We start from the raw sequence: 14,494 nt of genomic DNA, 5'->3' as shown, positions 1-14,494 counted from the left end.
CCTGTGTAAACATACATGTACACATCATCAAGAGTGTGCACATGTATCTCTAAAATGATATTGCCATCAGCAGTTGATCAATAAGGATGCATTGAATTGGTAAGGGATAGATGATGGATAAAGTAAAAGACATAGGCCGGTCCCCCTGCCCTCAAGATGCTTGTCCAGTGGTGAAGACTCTGCACTCTGGAGCAGGGCAGCCTGAGTGCGGGTCCTGGTTCTGCCACCTGCTTGCTGAGCAACGCTGACCAAGGTGCTTCCCTCTTCACGCCTCAGTTACTACATCTGTGGAATGGCCACAGCAGCCCTCACTAAATCACAGGGCTATTAGGAGGATTAAATGAGCTAATTCATGTAAGCCACTTTGAAGAGTGACTGGCACATGACAAACGTTATATAAATGTTTCTTACATAAATTTAAAAAAATGGATGATCTAGTGAAGGAGAGGAGACCAATGCATTTCCTGTAATTTCAGTGCAATCCAACAGTTGCCAGGAGAGGTGTGTGCAAAGCGCTACAGAATTTAAAGGAAGGGGTAAGTGACAAGAGTAAATAAGTGCAGGGGGGTTACTGGCTCTATAATAGGAGCATCACTCCATGGCAGGTCACAGGGGGCAGTGCCGAGGCCTGTGAGGTGCAGGAGGGCAGGCTCTTCTTGCCGCGATGGGGAATCAGACTCCTTCCTCCTCTTTCAATGGCAGCCTCTCTTTTGGAATTTCTGCTCTAAAACTTGAAGTCCACAGGGAACTGTTTGCTTTGATGTGTGCTTCCCCTAAAAGAGAATGTGACTGAAGATAATGCTGACACACCCCAAGGCTGCATGTCTGCGAGTATCTGCCAGTTCTATTCTTGGATATTGACATATGTCCACATTCTACAGGGGGATGCTCTGGCAATCTGATTAGAAATCACGAAATCTGAAGTGTGACCCAGGTTGTACTAATTCCCAGGGGCTAACAGTGCTCGGTACTTAAGCACAGTGGCCCCGTGGGATTCAGATGTCAAATCCCTTCCTCCAGATGTGCACTTACCAGCGGGGATTCCGATGCTGGCAGACTTTACAGCTCTCCTTGCAAAGGGCGCCCACCTCAAAGGAAAGCATGACTTCCTTTGCTTTGCCAAATCTACAGGTAGCTTTGGGACAATGGCTCCTGTCTCGCATAATCGTTCCTTAAACAAGTGCTCTCTTGATTGGAAAAGTGATGATTTTATTTCATTTTATTTTTAGAAAAAAAAATCACTGAGCGCTGGACGCCGAGGACAGCTGGAGCGTGTGGGACGTGGGGTGCTATTTTTTCCTCGCCGCTTTGGGAACCAAGCAGATGGGTGGCCACTTGATTAGATCAGGGGCCAGATATGGTGCCTTCCAGCTGTTGGCCACATGACCACATTTACTATGGGCAAAGGTGAGAATTTCCCTTCTGTTTTCCATTTTCCCTTGGTCCTCAGCTTCTTTAAGTTGTGTCTCTGGGCTGCGGAAAGCACATCTGCCTACTCCTCCTTGAAATATGCACTACGGGAAAAGAATTTCCAAACACCTTCTGTAAAATATGCAAAGGGACTTACGCAAAGGGACTCAGGTAACCCGAGCAGAAAGAATCTGGGCTTTAAATGAAGTGGGGCACTTTCTCACAAGATTGGCAGGGAGACAAAGCCCCGGTCCCGAGAGAGCGTGGTCCGAGACAGAGCAGAGGACAGGAAGTGATGCTCTTGCGTCCTAGGGGAGGTCTGCGAGGAGTCCTTCCTGTTGGCACTGGATGTGCCTCTACTGTCCCATTGGAAACTGGTGATGAAAGATAACACTTTTCTAGGCACATTAACACTTTACAGTTTGTAAGCACTCTATGCTTTACACATCACAAATGTGGCTTCATAGACTCCCAGCCAAACACCAAGTACTGGGGCCTCGTTTGTTCTCAAGTCCCTCCATCCTCAGACACAGGCCTAACAGTTCATGGCTGAGGAGACATAGAATCTTCTCCTGCAATCACAGGGTCTGTGAACGTGTGGGTGACAGTGTCACGGTGTCGTGACACAGATGGGTCGGGTCCTAGCTATCCCACATCCTCTGTGAGCCACAGTCTACCTGTGTGTTGAATGGGGATTATTTCCTGCCCTGTAGACCTCACGGGGCTTGGCTGGATCAGATGAAACCGTGGGTGCACAACCGCCTTGGAGATAAGACAGTTCCCTGTGCACGTATTGATGGTAGAAACTGAGCATATTAATATTATGAGTTGAGCTCTCAGGCATATTATGATCCTCTATTGAATCTTTATCAAACAGTGAACTTGGGGTTCCCAAATGTCTTACCTCATTGAGAAAATGAGGTCACTGCACATTCCACGTCCTCTGGTGTGTCACTTAGAAAAGACCCTGAACACAATCACTTCTGGCAGAATTCTGCTTCGGTGGCGCTCTATGCTTTACATCTCTTTTCCTCCGTGTATTTCCTCAGTTAAGCCTCATGACATCCCTAGGAAGTAGGTACCGCCACTGTGAGGTCACCTCTGCGGAACCGGAGCTTAGGGATTGAGGAATTTTCTACTGACTCATCTTGTAAGGGGAGAGCCGGGAGTCGAGCCCATGTTTCCAACGCCAGCACAGGAGCCACTGTCAAGGGGTCTGTGTTGCGGGAGCCCCACGTCCAGGTTCAGCCTCCGCTGTGGCAACCCACGTGCTTCAGGAAACCTCATCCTGTCTCCCTGGTCACGTAAGCTTCATCTCTTCATCTTTTCATCCCAAGAGTCCCTGTGGGAAGGTGACTTGACACTAGTTTTGATTTTTTGTAGAAACTTCTCCAGTGCAAGGCAGGTACTCAGGGGTGGGTGCAGACTTGATTTTACAAGTACATCTGTTCTGTTTATTTTTGCTTCTTTGCAGTATTATCAACTTCTGCTCCATATGGGTGATCCATATTGTGCCTCGGTGAAATGATACCACATTATGCTCTTATCCCTTTATCATCAAACACTACTCATGAAAAAATCACCAGGTTTGCCTAGGTTCATCTGTTCAATTTATTTTTCCCAAACTTTATTTTGAATAAAACACCTACGGTAAATGTGATTTATGTAAATGAATAAAACAAAACTGTTATATAAGCTTTTTTGACATCATTCAGTCCCGTTCTGTCGGGGTGCCACTATACAAAATATTCTGGCAGCCTGTTTCCCATGGGATTATATTATATTATTTCTGAAATCGCAGAGCCAAAGAGATAAAACGATAATATACTTTCAAATGCTTTAATTTAATTTTTTTTTCTCTTCTCTCCCCAAGCTTCCCAGATGGAGGAACTCCAATATTTTAAAAGAAGCTTTTACTTATGAGAATCTTTCAACACTATTCCAAGTGCCTGTATCTATTCCTCTCTCATACTCTCTGCATTTCTCCATTTTTCTCACACCTCTCTCCCTGATTTTATTTAAAGAACGGCAATCCATCTTTCCCTTTTTCTTCTTCTTCTTCTTTATTGTTATATTTTCTTGCTTTCTGCTCCCTGGAACCTGGAATGGAAGAATTTCCATTCTCAGAGCTTGCGCTGGGGGCCAGCTCCTGTGCCCTGGATTTACAATTATCTCACTTATTGCCTGTGCCGCTCGGCTCTGGGAGAGGTTCTTATCTCCACCTGGCAGATGGGAAATGAAGACTCAGGGAGCGGAGGGCCTAACCAGCTCAAGGGCGCACTGCTAGACTCACCGCTGCGTCACTGAGTGTGTGGACGTCCACACTGCCAAAGGCGGGAGGGGAGGAGAAATGTCTTTGCACCTGCTCTTCCCAGGACACGGGCCACCTGTACGGCTGATGCCACGGCAGCTTGCGTTGTCTTCGGCTAATGGAGCCTCAGTTCATGGCTGAGGCTGAGGTTCCCCACGTGGCAGACCTGCTGGGTCATTGTCAGCCCCTTCGTTCTACGCAGTGAGGAAACTGAGTACCAGAGACAGGGTCATGACCTACCTAAAGCAGCACATCCAGTAACAGGAAGTGTGTGATCATAAGATCTCTGAACTCTGTATCCAGCATGCATTTCTTATAAGCTGACACTCAGTTGAAGACCCACAGTGCCCTTAATGAAGAAGTGAAATAAACCAATGATTAGTTCACTAAATATTAATGTATAAGACTTTTAATGCAGGTATTTCATGTCTAATGAAGTAATAAACATTTACATTTGAGACAATGTATGTAAAACCTTTTGAAAATTAATATACTACTAAAATATATGTTAGTATGATTATTGTAAATGTGAATCATTAAAAACAGAAATGAATCAAACTCATGTTTCCTCATAAACGAAGGTCACCTGGCTTGGGTACCTTTTGTTCTTTCTTCCATGTTTGTTGGGAGATCTGGTACAAAAAGTTGGACTTGCATTAGTGTTGCGGTATCCCCTACTGGATTTTTCAAAGAATTCTTCAGATATTTTTGTAAACTTCAGGCACCGTATTCAAATACTGAACTCTAGTTCAGCAGTCTCTTGTGGATTACTCATCAGGAGATATGCTCTCAGGACAGTCATCTTGAGGCTGTATATCGCTGGAAAGTTCATGAGAATGACAACTCTCCAAATCCCAGTTTCCCTAATACCAGGATAGAAAGTCCTGACTATTTTTGCAAGTCCCTCTCACTGCAAAATAGCAGGAAGCTATAGAAAAAGGATGCTTGAGTATAACAGAGACTGGAGACGGGTTGGTATTTTTCACACCATAACGCAACGTGAAGTTACCTTAGCCTAAAAAGTAGTCATGAGTACCCCAGACCCAGTCTGCACGGTGTTTGTCAAATGGTTGTCCATCCAGTTCCTGCCAAGCAGATATCTGAGCATTTCGGTTTTAATATTTTCTTCATTTTCTCATAACTCATGTTCAGGATTGGTGTTTGGGGATCGATCTATTTTTAATTATGAAAGTAGAAGTTCTGTGTTGCTCTTGTTTTCCCCGTTTTTGCTACATTTCTACTGCAGAGAAAGGAATAGGCTCTCTACTGCCTGGAAACATGGCTGAGGGCATATCATCAGCTTGGAGTCTGCTGTGGATGGGGAGAGGATCAGTACAAAGTCACTCCTTTTTAAAGTGAGACTTGTCATAATCATTGCTATCCAAAGTGAGAGATGTTTTCTCTTCTATACAATTGGCATTTGACAATTAACAATGCAATGCCCACTGCTGGGCAGAAAGGGCTTCCAAGTGTGAGAGTCATAGATGCCTTTCTTACACATTTTACCTTAATTAAGAGCAAGGATGAAAGAAACAGTGACCAGGAAAAGGTAGAGGCACAATTCTGGGTCCTGAGTTGGAGTATAGCAGCCATGACCCCTGTCAGCATGGTGATGATAATAATGATGATGATTGTGTAGTGGTGGTGGTGGTGGTGATGATGGTGATGTTGAGAGGTGATACAGCAGAAGCTCAGAGAGGTCTGGAACTTGCTCTGTTTATGCTTTCAGCATCTTTGGTGTTGAGTCCCAGATCACTGATCTTTTTTCTCTTTCCCCTTGTTTCTCATCCTTTCCCAGATTTACATCCATTTTGCTTCTAATGGATGTAATGTTTGGTGTGATGCTCATGCTGATAGATTATTGTACTGATTGTTTGGACTAAATATTCTCCCAGTAGGACTGAGCAGAGGTTTCCTGGGGTCAGTCAGGCAGAGCCAGTGGTCAGTGAGCAGCCTCCCTTATACCCCGTCCCTGGCAGGCAAGGAATGGACCACACATTTGAATCTGGGACACTCATGGACACTTTAGTCCCTCTGTAGGCAGAATCAGTTTTCCCAGATTTTGGAACAGCAGAGAAAGACTTTTCTCCCAATGAAAGGTCAATCAACAAACGAAAAAAACTTTCAAATGGTACTTCCAGCCTATGGGCTGGTGTTGGAGTGTGTCCTAGAGCACAGGACAGCTTTGGAAAAGTTATTTAACCTTACTAACCATAATTCTTTTTCTGAAAAATGGATATGGGCATGCTTAATTGAGAAGTTTAATTCTCACGTGCTGAGTTCAATTGAGAATTAAATAAGATAATGTACTTGAAAACGTCAGCATGCTCACCAGCACAATGAAGAACATTAAGAACTTTGATGTTACACTGTCTTCCTCAACTGGCCCAATCTTACTCCCTGTTCATAGTGCCTCTCTGAGTTGATGCTGGTTAAAACTTCTCAGGTTTCCAAACAAGAGTCCCAGAGTCCCAGGAATCATGCTCCTTTCCATATTCCACACTCCATACTCCATGTCTAAATCCTATCAGTCTATGTCAGATATATTGCCTATCTCAATACTGTTTGTCCCTACTCTCTGCTTCACTGTAGAGTTTTAAGGCCTCTGTTCTCTCATGTGCATGTATTATCTCATAGCCGTCCAATTACAGCTGCCGTCAGTCAGTTTCCTCCTACTCTGATCCATTCTTTTCTTTCTTAATAGGCTTTATTATTTTTTTGACAGCTTTAGGTTCACAGCAAAATGGAGCAAAAGGTACAGAGATTTCCCATATATCTCCTGCCCTGTATGCGCCCACCCTCCCCCATTATCAACACCTCCCCGACCGGAGTGGGACATTTGTTACAACTGATGCATACATTGATGCCTCATTATTACCCAAAGTCCATAGTTTACGTTGGGGCTCACTCTTGGTGTCATGCATTTTATGGGTTTGGACAAATGTATAATGACATGAATCCACCACTACAGTACCATACTGCATAGTTTCACTCTCCTAAAAATCCTCTGTGCTCTGTCTATTTATCTCTCTCTCCCCACAAACTCTCGTAAACCACTGATATTTTCTTTTTTTTTTTTTTGTGGTGCGCGGGCCTCTCACTGTTTTGGCCTCTCCCGTTGCCGAGCACAGGCTCAGGATGCACAGGCTCAGCGGCCATGGCTCACGGGCCCAGCTCCTCCGCAGCATGTGGGATCTTCCCGGACCGGGGCATGAACTCGTGTCCCCTGCATCGGCAGGCGGACTCCCAACCACTGCACCACCAGGGAAGCCCTACCTTGTATCATTTGATTAGAGCACTTACAGCCTCTTATTTTAAGTATCTGCATTTTTCCTCTCCCACCAGGCTCTGCTCTCTACAATGAAGTGACTCTACTTCACTTCAGTAAATAAGTGAAAGAATCAACAGTTGAATGGAAGAAGTTTGTCTCCAAAACCCTTTCAATGATTTTTAAACTGAGCTCTGTAATGTACCTTTAGAAACTATTCAAAGACAAGATTTTACTTCCTATAGTTTCTCTTATTTAATGGGCATTATAATCACTGGTATCAATTTATGTTTTAATGATTTTATAATCATGATTTTGTATAATTACAATAGTAATGTAATTAAGGAATCTGTCAACCCAGTTAACAATAATGAGCATTACTTAAAAGTTACAACCACTCTTGTCATTGGCTCACCTACCACATTACATCCACTATGACTTTACAGGATGCAGCTTTTATCACAAAATGTGAGACAGTGAACAAGATATACATATCTCATTTAATAAGCTCATGAGGTACATATTATGATTTCAATTTTATAACTGAGAAAGGTGAAGATCAGAAGATTGAAAAGATCTTTGCAGGCCACAGAGCTAGTGAGAGGCAAAGTCAGGAACAGAATATGCTACCCCATCCTCCTGTGCTGTAGTCATTTTTCTTCACTTTATGGGACCTTTCAGCATAGATTTTTTTTTGCCTTTATTCAACTATCTATTTTTCTATTAACAGATTTTGACTTTTCATTTACAGATTTCTAACTTTTCATACTCTGTAGACATTGATAGTTTCCTTCTTCAGTCTGTGCCCTTTATCCATTTCTATTTTATACTTATCAAAATTCTCTGATAATTTTTCTAGCTATTTTTCTTCATTTCCCTCTACTTTGTATTTTCAGATCCAATGAGATAATGAATTATGGAATATTAAAAGTAGTAACTTTTCCATTTGCTCATTATTAAATTTGACCTCAACCTATGGAGAAGAATAAAGTAAGATTTTTATAGCACTTAATCAAGTAACATAGGTAAAATACTCTGAAATACCATGTTACAAAAGACTATACTACATAAAATCATCTTACACTCATTTTGGTTTCTTGCACAATTTCACCTTATTCATGTCATGAAAGGATGGTGCCAGGTGGAGTGTGGCATTTACCTTGACAAGAGAGTGCAGCTTTATATCAGTACAAACAGGGTAACCTGCACCCAGGGCTGCAAGGGAGCCTCTGCCTCTGTTTAAAGGAGAATTTTTAATGTTGTTCATAAAGTATACCGGAGCTTTTATCCCTCAGAAATTTGAACTTCCCTTCTATTTTGGGAGATCATGAGATCGTCTCCTGTTCTGTTCCTGAGGTGTGTGTAAAATGAGTTCTCTTATCAGTTCTGCCTGCCCAGAAGAGATAATTTAGTGACAGAACAGAGAGCATCCTTGTGTGATTTCTACCCGGTGTCCTTTGCAAATGCGGCATGTGATTTCATGGACATTTTAATTTTTTTTATTAGAAGTTGCTGAATTTGAATTAGCTACAATCCCTCTTTTTAATAGACTATATCAAAAATGTTTAAATTCCATGGCATTGGTGGAAACTTCCATTATGTCTGAGGACAAGGGTTAGGAGCATGCCTGGGGTGTTATCAGCAGCTCTAAATAGGTATTCAGTTTGAAGATAGAGTGCATGATGAAAGAAAGGCAGACCCTAGCAGGTTATTTAGCTTTCAGTTCTGAGGAACCTGTCATTGCCTGCTTCTGTAAACCTACCTAATGTGATTTATCTGATCCATTTCAATGCAAGAGAAGGAAATGGCTCCTGTTAGCAGAAACAGCAATTACAAAGTCACAGAAACAGCAGTTAGAAACTTGCAAGGCTGGTGCTGCTTAAACATCTAGGCTAAGCACTTTTTAAATTTGCACTTTAATCTTGTTAGTGGTCTGTAAGTGAGAACCCCTCTCAGCAATCAGATGTTCACGAATAGGGCCATTTCCTATGGACCAATGCTATCTAGAAGACTAAAGCTCTCTTGCTAAGGAAGATTGACTTTGTAGCAGGGTCTTAACAGGTATCCAAACAGACCACAGAGACTCCGTTTGGGAGCACAGAGCCTTACGGCACTGGGGGGATTCATGACACTGCCCACACACCCCTACTGTTCTCCTCTCCTGTCCTCCCCTTCCATGTCTCTCTTCCATGTATACGATCTCCTTGGGGGCAGGGAAATGAGACACCTGAACGCAGAACCCAGAACCTATGGGTGCATAAAAACCAGGAAACTTCACTGAGGTGATTAAAACCTCAACACCCTCTTTGGGGGTGAAGCTTCAGCTTAATAATGCTTTTTTTTATAGCTTTTAAAAAAAATATTGAAGTATAGCTGATTTACAATGTTGTGTTAATTTCTGCTGTACAGCAAGGTTATTCATATATATATATGCATTATTTTTCATATTCTTTTACATTATGGTTTATGACAGGGTATTGAATATAGTTCCCTGTGCTCTACAGTAGGACCTTGTTGTTTATCCATTCTCTATATAATAGCTTGCATCTGATGATCACTTTGTCTTTGAGTTATTTCTTTAGCGCCTGCCACTTCTAAGTGTTTGGTTAGGGATCTGAGAGGAACATGGTCCAAGTCAGATGCACTGAAAGGCACTGAGATGAGGATCAGATGCCAATTTCTGGCTTGAAATGGTTTAACAAGAGCTGATCCCTTCTGAGCTCACCACACAGTGACCTGGCTATGCATTAGCCATTGACAGCACAAGGACTGTCAATTATTCATTGACAGTAGGAAGAATTCCAGAGGATAAACCTGGGTCTCGTTCAGGTAAAATCCTGCTTCAGCTAATTTTGGGCTCCTGTGTGAGGGTAAAAATGCAAGAAGTCCTCGGGGCCTCCATCCAGAAGAATCACAAACAAGGACGTTGACTCATTACCAGAGGAAGGAAAAGAAAGTTCTCCTTCCATGCATCTTACTAAATTCAAAACGAAGGGATCCCAGATAGCAAGTGTTTCATACCTCCTGGAGGGTGCTATGGCTAGTTCAAATGACAACTGGATCCCCATGTCCCTGGAGGTAAGCTCTCTTTTGCCAGGCCATTCCCTTGGGAGTCTGGGAGTTGTCCTGTGTGTGCTCACATCACAGTTATTTTCCTTGTGGCCAACTGACCTCATGGGCCATGAACCAGCCCCTCATATGTTTTTGAAAACTTCCTGCTTCTGTGTGCAATAGCCTTGCCACTCACATGTGGCCCAGGGCATCATCACCTGCTTCCTAAATTTGGCAACAGGATCACCTGGGGAACTTTCCAAAAATAGATTCCATGACTCCATCTTCTGTGTGCTGAATTTGAATGAAAAATTGAATAGGGAATGTGCATTTTTTTTTTTTTTTAGAAAAAATCCTTTCCAAGTGAATTCTGTTATCAGCCAGGTTGGGAAAGTAGTAACAGGATTACCTTCCTTAAAATATCCTTGTCCAAACCTAGCTTTAGGTACAGACAAGAGAAAAGACAGCTGAAGGGAAACCATAGAAAGAGATTCATGGTCTGATCAATTATCAGAAGGAAGCCCTAAATACTTTGTCTGCCCTGCGGGCAAATGGCAAAGTCAGCATGCTATGTCCAGGGATTCAAACGCTGGCCTAGTTTCCAGTCCAAATTTAGGGAGAGGGGCATACGATCTCCATCGCCAAAAGCTGCTGAAGAGCCTGAGACACTCCTCAGTTGAGACCCTGTATCCCATACTCATTTTTAATCCATCTTTGATTATTATCCTAGTCATACGTAAAAATACACTTGTCAGAAAATAGGCAGCGCCTAAGTATAAGAGGGGTAAATGGCTCCTTCTACGGCCTCAACTCTTCTCACTGTCTTAAGTTAACCAATTCATTTACTAAAAGTTTATACCTCTGGAGACACCATTGCATGCTTATGTGGAGACAGAGACAGAAAAAGAGAGAGAGAGAGAGGTGGATGTGTAACTTTGTCAAGTTACTCAGCATTTCCATGTCTCAGTTTCCTTGTCTAGAGATTAATAGCAGCATCTTCCTTATGGAGCTATTAGGAGAATTAATTGAGTGGATATTGTCTGGAAGATAGTAAACACTATCTAACTGTGGTTAACAAACATATGCATATGCTTTCAACATGCTATTGATCTAGGTTTACAACTTGTAGTTTTTCACTTAATATTTGTCTTATAGCTCTGTATATGCTAGTGCACACAAATATATAATTTTATGAGAATTGCATAGTGTCACATGGATGGACTATGAAGTATCAATATTTCAGAACATCTTCTGATGGGCTATTGTGTTGCCGTCAAGGGCCAATGTCTTTTAAATACTTCAGTAAACAGTGAGAAAAATACATGCAGTTTTACTTGCACACATTGGAAAAAAATTGTAGAATAAAAAGTTGAATTGTGGGACTTTGCTGGTGGTGCAGTGGTTAAGAATCTGCCTGCCAATGCAGGGGACACGGGTTCGAGCCCTGATCTGGGAAGATCCCACATGCCGTGGAGCAACTAAGCCTGTGGGCCACAACTACTGAGCTTGCACTCTAGAGCCCGTGAGCCACAACTACTGAAGCCCGCGTACCTAAAGCCCATGCTCCACAACAAAAAAAGCCACCACAACGAGAAGACTGCGCACTGCTAGGAAGAGTAGCCCCCACTCGTCACAACTAGAGAAAGCCCGTGCACAGCAATGAAGACCCAACGCAGCCAAAAATAAATGTTATTTAATTAATCAAAAAAAAAAAGTTGAATTGTTAGGTAGGTATGTAGATTTCCAGACTTGAGAGATAATGTCCAATGTCTACTCAAAGCTGTCCCCTTTTCACCCTCAGCAGCAGTGTATGTTGTTCCCCTTCATGGTAATAAATGTTGGATATTATTAATACAAACTTAAAAAAAAAACAATACTAATGTGAAGTGGTGGGAGAAGAATGACAACTTTGTTGCTGGGAGGTGAAACATGACACGGGTTAGAATCCCAGTGACAGTATTGGATACATACTAGGCATGCCTTCATTTTATTTCACTTCATTCAACTTAAACCTTATTCCCAGCATTAGTTTTGAGTATAGTAACCTCCCAATATGCTGCTAAGATAAATAAGCTGCAAAATTTTATCCAGATTCATGAAAAAAACAATACTCCCCTGTTCAATAAAGTTCTTAGGATTATCATCTCTGTTTTGGAGACTACAAAACCCATTCATTTTAGCGTTGGCCTCATAACATCAATATCCTCTTCCTGGGAGTCACTGCAATATTGAGTCAATATTTTCTTGAGGATGGATAGATATGTATAAAGAGATGTAGATGTAGATAGATATATAAAACATTATTAATTACACTTTCCGTGAAGAAGCTTGTAGGGTCTAGTTAATGATGTTTTACTGCACCTTGTATTTACTGACGCTCAGTGTAACTGGCGGCTATGGGGTTTACAAAGAACAGAGGTGATGTGGAGCCTGGCAGCACTGACTTACACCCCCAGGTCTTCACGTACGAGCTGACAACCTCCTGAACTTTTCTCTCTCTAAGCTTGACTTTATTTATTTATTATATATATTTCTCTCTATATACTTCCTTATATATTTGAGATATAGCACATATCTCAAAAGAGTAGTGAAGGTTGATAATTAAAATAAGCACCTTCAATTCAGTTATTACAAAACATTGGCTCTATTTCCCCTGTTGTACAATACACCCTTGAGCCCGTCCTACACCTGATAGTATGCCGCTCTCACTCTCCCACCCCTATATTGCCCCTCTTCCCTACACTGGTCACTGGTTTGTTCTCTATATCTGTGAGTCTGCTCTTTTTTGCTATATTCATTAGTTTTTTTTTTTTAGATTCCATATATAAGTGATATCATACAGTATTTGTCTTTCTCTGACTTATTTCACTTAGCATAATATCCTCTGAGTCTATCCATGTTGCTGCAAGTGGCAAACTTTTGTTCTTTATTCATGGCTGAGGAGTATTCCAATATGTGTGTGTGTGTGTGTGTGTGTACACACACACATATATATATATATATATCACATCTTCTTTATCCATGCATCTGTTGATGGACACAAGTTGTTTCCATATCTTGGCAATTGTAAAATAATGCTGCTAAGAACATCGGGGTGCATGTATATTTTGTAATTACTAAATGGAAAGTAATCTTTAAAGATTGTATAAAAATGGATATTCACTGTAATACGATCAGAATCAAAAGTTGGAAGCAACCCAAGCCCATCAATTAAGAAGCAGACTAAAAAGTTGTGTGTTAAAAGAAAAACAAGCACCTCATTGAGTCTCAGGATAAACATGTGAGAAACGTTATTCTGTTTCAATCTTCATGACAGACGCAGCTCACAGGCTCAGGTGACTTGCTCTGGGTCCCAATGAAGATTAATGACAGCGCTGGACAAGAGCATAGGTCACACGACCTGCAACGAAGCGTGCATGCCTTCAAGACAAAGACCCCCGGAATGCTGTTCTGCTTGTGAAAATGCTCTAAGACCAGCAGGCACATTTCTTGTCTCTGTCCTTCTGAATCTAGCCATTCATAATATACCTGCAAATCACACTTGCAATTTCAGGATGAAAAGAAATTTTGGCATAATTATGTTTATATGAAATATTTTAATGACTATCATGAAATCAAACTGATCATCCAAGTTCTAATAATTATATTATAATTAAGTTAAAATCTCAGAAAGACCTTCATCACATGGGGAATACTCATGGTTCTAGTTTAAAAGCACAGCCTCTGACTTTGATGTGCACATGTGCTTGTGTGTCCGTACACGGATGGAGCTTCACCACCTGCTGGAAGTAAGACAGATAAGGAGATTTCGCTCTTCCTCTAAAAGTTTTCCTTTAAAACTCAGGTCAGAATTTCAACTGGTAATGCTCTTCAAGGTTTCCCTGGGGAATTGTCTCTTGATATGTGTCAAATTGAACACTAGATGTCACTGCATTGCAACAAAATTTGGGTTTGGAATGCATTTTTCTGTGGTTGTAAATAACATGTTCCTTAGGAGGGTGGAAAAAAAAGGTGAGATGTCTTAAAAAGGATCAGTCTTTCTCAGTGGTCTTTTAAATGTTCATTTGGGCAAAGTATTATAGAGTTTCTTTATCATCGATGGAGTTTTATTTCAAGTAAACGCATGCCTAATTATGTGTATATTTTATGTATCAGCGATTTCAATGGTCATTTTCGAATATCCAGTTTTCCCATGGTTTTGTGCCACAAAATCGAGAGCAATTCAAACCGAAATCTGAAGGCAATAACTCCCGGGCTCTCCTTTCAGCCTCAAGCTCTTTCCCGACATCCGTCCCGACTTCTCACAACAGTGATGCTGGACATCCACAGGTACCACAGACCCATCATCCCCTCCTCCCCATTTCCCTAATCCTTAGTCAAAGGCCAGGCCAGAAAGCCAGTTTCCAAATATAAAATATCTGGGTGATTTTTGCCTTTTCTGTCCCTCAGGTATC

Source organism: Stenella coeruleoalba (genome assembly GCF_951394435.1).
Source record: "Stenella coeruleoalba genome assembly, chromosome: 13".
Classification (NCBI taxonomy): domain Eukaryota; kingdom Metazoa; phylum Chordata; class Mammalia; order Artiodactyla; family Delphinidae; genus Stenella; species Stenella coeruleoalba.
Note: the sequence above shows the minus strand (reverse complement) of the source record.